Raw genomic sequence first — 9795 nt, 5'->3', positions numbered from 1 at the left:
CTCTCTGGTGAGCTCCTCCTCCCTCCTCTCCGGTGAGCTCCTCCTCCCTCCTCTCCGGTGAGCTCCTCCCATCCCCTCATGGTTTCTCCTTCCTCCTCTCCAGCGACCTCCTCCTCCTCCTCTCCGGCGAACTCCTCTCCGGCAAAAGACCATGGCAACAAGATCCAAAAACAGGAACAAAATTTGAAATAATGTCGTGCCAAAAAACAAGCAAAAAAAACGAGCAAAAAATGGGCAAAAAATCACGATCCAGATCTAGATTCAAAATGGCGCATCACTAATGGCGCATCACAGGATAGTGCGCCATTAGTATGCCGCGGTTACTAATGGCGCATCTAGTTGTGGTGCGCCATTAGTATCCAAAGTACCTGGGTATACATGGCCCCTGGGAGGCATACTAATGGCGCATCGTGGCCTATACTAATGGCGCACCAGTGGTGCGCCATTAGTATACCAGATACTAATGACGCATCACTGGTGCGACATTAGTAAAAATTACTAATGGCGTGCTGTTAATGGCGCACCACAGATGTGCCATTAATGACCATACTAGGTGCGCCATTAGTAGGGGTTTTTCTAGTAGTGAGCCTTCGGGCTCAAAATCAAGGCCCAGCCCGGTGCGGCATCGGGCCGGGCCGGGCTGCCCAGGGCCAGGACTACCTGTGATTCAGCTGTGGGGCCAACCAATTTCCAATCAAAGCATTGACACATCAGCGTGTAGGATTTATTCCGTGAAATTTGTCCCTAACTCTAGCAAAGCTCGAAAAATAATGATCGATTAAACAACGGGAAAATCAGCGGTCAAACATGATTAAGACATGAGGCGCCGTGCAGCATGGCAAAAGAATGCATCCAAGCCATCCATGATTCTCTTCCATTCCAAAGCAAGAGCCCGGCCCATTGCTACTAGGTTTATTATTATTAATCAAATTCTCACACCCTAGCATCAAGGAAGCAAATGCATTCACGCGGCGCTGGAGAGTTCTCAGAACACAAAAAACCAGAATTTTTCTTCAGGTCAGCTGTCTGACAAAGTCCTACCAGAATCTTGTCCTAACACTAAACAAAAAATGGAAACATGAACAATGTAAAGCGACCATATATCCAACGAGTCCCGAAAGGAACTACCGGAGCTAACAAAACAACCGGAAATATATGATGCCACCCATACGGCTTGCTAGTTGCTACGTATGCTCTCCTACCATTTTGAATCAATCAAACGAGCGGAGGATCGAGCTGGACAAGTCTTCGTCTGACCAAATCCTACCAGCAGAATCTTCCCAACACTAAACAAACCAGGCAAGTAGATCACGCGCAAGGAGAAACATTTTATTAGGGGCTAGTTCTTTTGGACAGCTTAAAAAAATATGATGCCTCTCTTCAGCTTAAAAAATAAGCCGTTTCACAAATTTGTTAAGACCTCTAAATTAGTTATGGGATAACTAGCCCCAATCAATAAGAAAGATGTCTTATGGGATAAGCTGAGGAGAAGGCGACTTAGTTTTTAAGCTGCCAACCTAGCCGCAACTCTAAGTCATCTGCTACAGTGACCCCCAACACCTCGCATAGAAAAACTCACAAGGATTCTAGTGAAAGACAGAATGGAAATAGTGCAGTTGAAGAACGAGGAGGTCCAAGATGGACAGGAACCGGCAGCAGGGACGGAGATGATGGAGAGCTCCTCGGCGAGGGTGGCAGCGAGCGGCGCGCGGAGGCGCTCGAGCTCGTCGATGACGGCGGCGAGGACAGGCTTGGAGCGCATCACCTCCTTCTGCTCCTGGCTAAGCGTCTTGCCGGACTCTTCCATCCGCGCGATGCGATTCTGCTGCTTCCGCAGCGCGCAGAGACGCTTCGGCAACACCGAGAGGATCGGTCCCTCCTTGGTTTCCAATATTGTCGCCTTTGTTTCAAATTCTTTAACCAACTCTACAAAAAATAACAATTGCAAATCATAAAGTATGTCGACAGTAATAAAAATTGTTCAGCAACACAAAAGCAGCTAACTACTACATGTGTTATCAGACTACCATATTAACTAGTGCTTTTCAGGTTATTATTACAATGTTTTGTTAGCTACATAAATTTATTAGGGACGAGTACCTGAAGTCGTGCCGAAAGAGCTAAAAAGAAGACATGGCTCATAGGTGGGTTCGAACCACCTCATCTTTTGAGCAGAACATTGCGCACCAGATTCGAGCTTCAAACTTTTAGTGTTGACGGCGAGTACATATGCTGTCGGATGGCACATGCTCTCCTTCGCCATGATGAAAATAATATCGTCATCGAGCAAGCTTAATGTAGGGCCTGCAGTGGTGAACTTCCCCCATGTCAAATTGTTTTCCTCATCAAACATCCCAGGCAAGAGACTCGGCAAACTCGGGTCAGTGAAATATATCTCAGATGTATCAACCATCAAGCCGTCACGCCAGACATCATCTGAATAGATTGATCTGGTCCATGTAGTAGCTGTCCAACCATGATCTTGTGCTTGCTTCATGCTGCGGATGGCATTATCTGCATGGAAATTTAACCCAACAAACTTGATCACACCATTGCATATTGTCACATGACGGTGTGGTCTTGGGGTGAAATCCTCATACGTCAAGTGGAACTCAGAGGGATCACACAGTTCCGGTATTGGCAATGGAACGAAATGGATGATAGGCTTTTTATCCAAAACATTGCACAAGAGAATTCCCCACCAAAGATCGATCCAGCCTATGATGCCCTTTCCTGCATATGCCACGCTCATGGCATTATGAACCAATAGCTTATCCTTGGCATTCCTTGTTTCACTATCCTCCTCCGCTATGTAAGCCGCCCGAGAGTGCCAAGGGTTCGTGTCGGAGCGGTAGACATGGAGCGTATATAATGTTTGCGAGACCCGAGCATGAGATATTCGACACAAGGGAAAACGGCAGCAAAGTCTTCTTCACTGTTATTGTCGCTAATAGGTAAGACAGCAACCAAATTTCACGAAAAAGAAGACGGATAGGGCCTTCGGAGAAGATGGAGAGAGGCAGAAACTGGCCCTGCTACCTTGTAGACGAAATAGTCGATTGCCTGGACCGAGAAATAGATGCCGAGATCCAGAAATTAATGCTTTGGCAAGCATCCGCAGTCACCACAATGACGATATGACCCTTCCTTCCGGCACCCTCTTGTTGACGTTGCCCATCTTCCGGGGCGGCCACACCACAAGATCAAGTGGCACCAGACCAAGTGACACCTGCAGCAGGCAACAACAACAGGAACAAAGACGTTCATCATTCTCAATAGTCAATAAATGTATGGTTGATTGCCTAGAAAGAAATTTAATGCTATGTCTTCAATATAGTACAATACAAACTGCAAGTAATCAAGCTGGTACTTTTTGAACGAAAAAATGCTAAAGGAAAAACCAGTGTTCTGGATCCGAACTAGTTTTTTTTTTGAGAAAATACAGGAGAGCTTGCTTTCATTGCATTGCAAAGAGATAGTCTGGGTTACAATCCTCCTAGCCTCCTAGGAGGCAGTTACAATGCTCATGAGCAAATCAGCGGAACTAGTTTCAAACTGCAGATGATCATGGTGACCATAACCAAATAAACATGACACAAGAGCATTACCAAAAATAGCACCAAGACAAGAGAAAGCTCCTGCTCCACTTAGCTCGGTAAGGCACTTATTCAATGGAGCTAACAAAGTACGTGTCCATTTAGTGAGTAAATTGCAAAAACCCATCACATTTGGGGACCCTAAATCAGAAAACCACCACGTTTCGTTTTTTTGCAAAAACCCATCATCATTGTACTGACAGTTTGCAAAAAACGCTGATTGGTTGATTAGAGCCGTTTGATGCAAAACTGACCGCTAGGTCCCACTGTCAGATGCCACCTGGCGGAGGGGGAGACGGCGCCCGTCACGAAGGGACTAACGGCGCTAACTTAGTCAGATTTGACCAGTCAAAATCGAACCAGTCGCTGCCCCGCAGGCCACAGCGCGCCCGCGCCCGCACGCTCGTCGGCGCCGCCGCCCCGCGCTGCCGGGCTGCCGCAGCCTTCTTCTTTTGGACGCGCCGCCACCACCTGCTCCTGGTCGAGCCGCCCGACGCCGTGGCGGTGGCCATGCACGCGATGGGAAGGAGCAACGGGCGCCGGAGGTGGCCATCGACATGAACTGCGAGGGCGGCGACGAGCTGGATCTAGAGCAAATCTGAAGCTTCGCCGCGCGGTGTGTTTGCTGTCGGGGCTGTGAGCTACCGATGTGCAGGCAGATCACATGGGTTAGTTGTAGAGGAGATCAGCGCGCCGTGGAGCTCCACCGGAGGCAGAGAAGATGAAAGCGACGCCGACGGTTCCTCCGTTCCTGGCTCCTCACGCCGATTCCTCTGGGGAAGAGAGTATTCAGACGACGACGAGTCTATTCGGCTAGTTTCAGTGATTTGCGGTGGTCGTTGGCCGCGACAACCATGAACGGCGTCGATGGCGGGCCGAGGTTTGCAACAGCGACGGCGATAATCAAGTATGGGGCGGGTCGCGGGGTTGGGAAATAAGGAGCACTGGAGGTCGGGGAGCTCTTCGTGCTGGTCTCAGGTCACCGGCGAGCTCGGCGTGGGGGAGCTCGACCCGACCAGCGACAGCACCGCCGCTACCTCCAGCCGCCGTGAGCCCGTGACCACCGAGCCTCCGTCCGGCCCTGCCTCCGCCGGGGACAACGGGAACTGCCGTGGCTGCCGGCAATGGAAGGGGAGGGAGGGGAGGCTTGGCCAGCAGGGGAGGCGCGGGGGAGCGGCGCCGGCGAGGCCAGCATCCGTGGATAAGAGGCTCGGAGAAGAGAAAGAAGCCAAGAAGCTGACGGGTGGGCCCTGGGAACCTTTTAATGGGCTAGTCAAACGGTGTGAAAACTTGATGCCATGTCAGCCTGCCAAGTGGGACGGATCGGTCAGTTTTGGCGTCAATCGCTGCTTATTGACTGATCAACGTTTTTTGCAATTTGCCAGTACAATGGTGATGGGTTTTTGCAAAAAAAATGAAACGTGGCGGTTTTTTGATTTAGGGTCCACAAATGTGGTGATTTTTTGCAATTTACTCCGATTTAGTAGATGGGCAGTTCCTATTTCGTCCAGCAAGGTGACAAGATAAAAAACAGGTACCAAATAATATAAATATTTCTTCATAGTTGAGAGGCAAAATTTGATTAGTCAGAGGGCCTAGTTTTCACATTCTGAATCCAACTAAGCCCTTTGCTGCCCAAAATAAATAACATTTCGAAATAATCAGGGGGGGGGGGGAGAGAGATCAAGTGCCCAATTAAACCAAGAAGAGGCGACAACCAGTACTACCACGGTTGCGCAAGCCGAGGTTGTAGAAGATTAGAAGACCTCAAAGAATAAGCTAAATTTTCTGAAAAGAAAAGGGAACAGGATGAATTAAACACAATAGCTATGCTCAGGAAGAGAACACCCCTGATCATCTTAGTGTTGGAAATATGCCCTAGAGGCAATAATAAAAGCATTATTATTATATTTCTTTGTTCATGATAATTGTCTTTATTCATGCTATAATTGTGTTATCCGGAAATCGTAATACATGTGTGAATAACAGACACCAACATGTCCCTAGTAAGCCTCTAGTTGACTAGCTCGTTGATCAATAGATAGTCATGGTTTCCTGGCTATGGACATTAGATGTCATTGATAACGGGATCACATCATTAGGATAATGATGTGATGGACAAGACCCAATCCTAAACGTAGCACAAGATCGTATAGTTCGTTTGCTAGAGTTTTTGCAATGTCAAAGTATCTCTTCCTTCGACCATGAGATCGTATAACTCCTGGATACCGTAGGAGTGCTTTGGGTGTATCAAACGTCACAACGTAACTGGGTGACTATAAAGGTGCACTACAGGTATCTCCGAAAGTATCTATTGTTTTATATGGATCGAGACTGGGATTTGTCACTCCGTATGACGGAGAGATATCAATGGGCCCACTCAAGTAATGCATCATCATAATGAGCTCAAAGTGACCAAGTGTTTGGTCACGGGATCATGCATTACGGTACGAGTAAAGTGACTTGCCGGTAACAAGATTGAACGAGGTATTGGGATACCGACGATCGAATCTCGGGCAAGTAACATATCGATTGACAAAGGGAATTGCATACGGGGTTGATTAAATCCTCGACATCGTGGTTCATCCGATGAGATCATCGTGGAGCATGTGGGAGCCAACATGGGTATCCAGATCCCGCTGTTGGTTATTGACCGGAGAGCGATCTCGGTCATGTCTACATGTCTCCCGAACCCGTAGGGTCTACACACTTAAGGTTCAGTTACGCTAGGGTTGTAGGGATATGTATATGCAGTAACCCGAATGTTGTTCGGAGTCCCGGATGAGATCCCGGACGTCACGAGGAGTTCCGGAATGGTCCGGAGGTAAAGATTTATATATGGAAAGTCCTGTTTCGGGCATCGGGACAAGTTTCGGGGTTATCGGTATTGTACCGGGACCACCGGAGGGGTCCCGGCGCCCACCGGGTGGGGCCACCCATCCCCGGGGGCCACATGGGCTATAGGGGGTGCGCCTTGGCCTGCTTGGGCCAAGGGCACCAGCCCCACATAGGCCCATGCGCCTAGGGTTCAAGGGGGCAAGAGTCCTAGGAGGGTAAGGCACCTCCTAGGTGCCTTGGGGGGGAGGGAAACCCCCCTTGGCCGCCGCACCCCCTAGGAGATTGGATCTCCTAGGGCCGGCCACCCCCCTTGGCACCCCTATATATAGTGGGGGAGAGGAGGGACTTCAGAGCTTGAGTCCTTGGCCTTTGGTTGCCTCCTTCTCCCTCCCCAACACCTCCTCCATCTCCTTATTGCTTAGCGAAGCTCTGCCGGAGTACTGCAGCTCCATCAACACCACGCCGTCGTGCTGCTGCTGGTGCCATCTCCCTCAACCTCTCCTCCCTCCCTTGCTGGATCAAGGAGGAGACGTGGCTGTTCCGTACGTGTGTTGAACGCGGAGGTGCCGTTCGTTCGGTGCTAGGATCTCCGGTGATTCGAATCACGTCGTGTTCGACTACATCATCCCCGTTCTTTGAACGCTTCCGCTCGCGATCTACAAGGTACGTAGATGCATCCAATGACTCGTTGCTAGATGAACTCCTAGATGATCTTGGTGAAACGAGTAGAAAATTTTTTGTTTTCTGCAACGTTACCCAACAGTGGCATCATGAGCTAGGTCTATGCGTAGTTCTTCTTGCACGAGTAGAACACAATTGGTTGTGGGCGTAGATTTGTCAACTTTCTTGCCGCTACTAGTCTTATCTTGCTTCAGCGGTATTGTGGGATGAAGCGGCCCGGACCAACCTTACACGTACGCTTACGTGAGACCGGTTCCACCGACTAACATGCACAAGTTGCATAAGGTGGCTGGCGGGTGTCTGTCTCTCCTACTTTAGTTGAAGCGGATTCGATGAAAAGGGTCCTTATGAAGGGTAAATAGAAGTTGGCAAATCACGTTGTGGTTTCACGTAGGTAAGAAAACGTTCTTGCTAGAACCCTACTTCAGCCACGTAAAACTTGCAAACAACAATTAGAGGACGTCTAACTTGTTTTTGCAGCAAGTGCTTTGTGATATGATATGGCCAAAGTTGTGATGAATGATGAATGATCTATATGTCATGTATGAGATGTTCATGCTATTGTAATAGGAATCACGACTTGCATGTCGATGAGTATGACAACCGGCAGGAGCCATAGGAGTTGTCTTTATTTTTTGTATGACCTGCGTGTCATTAAAAGAACGCCATGTAAACTACTTTACTTTATTACTAAACGCGTTAGTCATAGAAGTAGAAGTAGTCATTGGCGTGACAACTTCATGAAGACACGATGATGGAGATCATGATGATGGAGATCATGGTGTCGTGCCGGTGACAAGATGATCATGGAGCCCCGAAGATGAAGATCAAAGGAGCTATATGATATTGGCCATATCATGTCACTACTTTATATAATTGCATGCGATGTTTATTATGTTTTATGCATCTTGTTTACTTAGAACGACGGTAGTAAATAAGATGATCCCTTACAAAAATTTCAAGAAGTGTTCTCCCCTAACTGTGCACCGTTGCTACAGTTCGTCGTTTCGAAGCACCACGTGATGATCGGGTGTGATAGATTCTTACGTTCACATACAACGGGTGTAAGACAGTTTTACACAGCGAAAACACTTAGGGTTAACTTGACGAGCCTAGCATGTACAGACATGGCCTCGGAACACGGAGATCGAAAGGTCGAACACGAGTCGTATGGAAGATACGATCTACATGAGAATGTTCACCGACGATGACTAGTCCGTCTCACGTGATGATCGGACACGGCCTAGTCGACTCGGATCGTGTAACACTTAGATGACCAAAGGGATGTCAAATCTGAGTGGGAGTTCATTATAATTTGATTAGATGAACTTAATTATCATGAACTTAGTCTAAATTTTTACAATATGTCTTGTAGATCAAATGGCCAACGTAGTCCTCAACTTCAACGCGTTCCTAGAGAAAACCAAGCTGAAAGACGATGGCAGCAACTATACGGACTGGGTCCGGAACCTGAGGATCATCCTCATAGCTGCCAAGAAAGATTATGTCCTACAAGCACCGCTAGGTGATGCACCTGTTCTCCCTGCGGAACAAGACGTTATGAACGCTTGGCAGGCACGTTCCGATGACTACTCCCTCGTTCAGTGCGGCATGCTTTACAGCTTAGAGCCGGGGCTCCAAAAGCGTTTTGAGAGACATGGAGCATATGAGATGTTCGAAGAGCTGAAAATGGTTTTCCAAGCTCATGCCCGGGTCGAGAGATATGAAGTCTCTGACAAATTCTTCAGCTGTAAGATGGAGGAAAATAGTTCTGTCAGTGAGCACATACTCACTATGTCTGGGTTACATAACCGCTTGACTCAGCTGGGAGTTAATCTCCCGGATGATGCGGTCATTGACAGAATCCTCCAGTCGCTTCCACCGAGCTACAAGAGCTTTGTGATGAACTTCAATATGCAGGGGATGGAAAAAACCATTCCTGAAGTATTTGCTATGCTGAAATCAGTAGAGGTAGAAGTCAGAAAGGAACATCAAGTGTTGATGATCAATAAAACCACTAAGTTCAAGAAGGGCAAGGGAAAAAAAAGAACTTCAAGAAGGACGGCAAGGTAGTTGCCGCGCCCAGCAAGCAAGCTGCCGGGAAGAAGCCAAAGAATGGACCCAAGCCCGAGACTGAGTGTTTTTATTGCAAGGAAAGTGGTCACTGGAAGCGGAACTGCCCCAAATACTTAGCAGACAAGAAGGCCGGCAAAACCAAAGGTATATTTGATATACATGTAATTGATGTGTACCTTACCAGTAATCGTAGTAACTCCTGGGTATTTGATACCGGTGCCGTTGCTCATATTTGTAACACACAACAGGAGCTGCGGAATAAACGGAGACTGGCGAAGGACGAGGTGACGATGCGCGTCGGGAATGGTTCCAAGGTTGATGTGATCGCCGTCGGCACGCTACCTCTACATTTACCTACGGGATTAGTTTTGAACCTCAATAATTGTTATTTTGTGCCAAGTTTGAGCATGAACATTGTATCAGGATCTCGTTTAATTCGAGATGGCTACTCATTTAAATCCGAGAATAATGGTTGTTCTATTTATATGAGAGATATGTTTTATGGTCATGCTCCGATGGTGAATGGTTTATTCTTTATGAATCTCGAGCGTAATGCTACACATATTCATAGTGTAAGTACCAAAAGATGTAAGATTGATAGTGA

This window comes from Triticum dicoccoides, chromosome 4A (genome assembly GCF_002162155.2).
Source record: "Triticum dicoccoides isolate Atlit2015 ecotype Zavitan chromosome 4A, WEW_v2.0, whole genome shotgun sequence".
NCBI lineage: Eukaryota > Viridiplantae > Streptophyta > Magnoliopsida > Poales > Poaceae > Triticum > Triticum dicoccoides.
This window is presented reverse-complemented; position numbering follows the sequence as displayed.